Genomic DNA, 1,055 nt, shown 5'->3' on the forward strand with positions numbered 1-1,055 from the left:
TCCTACAGGTCTCCTTACAGCGCCTCCTACAGGTCTGGTTACACCTCCACCTACAGGTCTCGTTACACCACCACCTACAGGTCTCGTTACACCTCCACCTACAGGTCTCGTTACAGCGCCACCTACAGGTCTCGTTACACCTCCACCTACAGGTCTCGTTACACCACCACCTACAGGTCTGGTTACACCTCCACCTACAAGTCTCACTCTTCAGTAAACCAATCAGAATTGGCCACGAAATCATGATCCAATCACAGAATGACATGTTGCTTTAAATGTCCCTCTCTCGCTATCAGCTGTCTTCTCAGGCAAAGTGCATTGGAGCTCCTGGTTGCCTCTTCGCTATCACCAGTGTCTGGGCTCCATTGGGGGGGAATAATGTCTGTTTCTCTGCCCCTTTACATAGTTACTATGATGGAGTTTAAGCCCCAAAGACTCTGGACATATCATGTATCCGTGTTCATATCATGTATCCGTGTTCATATCATGTATCCGTGTTCATATCATGTATCCATGTTCATATCATGCCCATCTATAATAAATATTTGCATATCTGCAACGAAGTCTCTCCTGATTGAATAAATGCCATTGCCTACATTTTAAATGGATGTCTGCCAATAGGCCTAAAACATCACACATATGATTATCGTGACAGTTTATGGTGTTTCCATTGGCACATTTTGCAGTACATTACACCAATGTGTATTCCCGTTCCAATTAGATTGAATTCGGTATTCATGATGCGAAAAATAACAACAATAACATCAGTAACTCCACTGAAATTATTTGAAACTAAAGTAACCAGCCAATTTTGTAAAATAAGGAGTAGAAAGTACCGATATTCGTGTTAAAAAATGTATGGAGTAAAAGTAAAAAGTCAAGTAAGTAAAGTAACAATATCTGAAACATCTACTGGAGTACAGCAACGAAGTATTTGTACTTCGTTGCTTACAGTCTCTGACCTTCTGGGACACTTTGACTTGAAGGAAAGTGACAGGACAGGAAAAGGGGAGAGAATTGGGAGCGATATTACACTGCAACAAGAGATGTGTTAA

Source organism: Perca fluviatilis, chromosome 2 (genome assembly GCF_010015445.1).
Source record: "Perca fluviatilis chromosome 2, GENO_Pfluv_1.0, whole genome shotgun sequence".
Taxonomy (NCBI): Eukaryota; Metazoa; Chordata; class Actinopteri; order Perciformes; family Percidae; genus Perca; species Perca fluviatilis.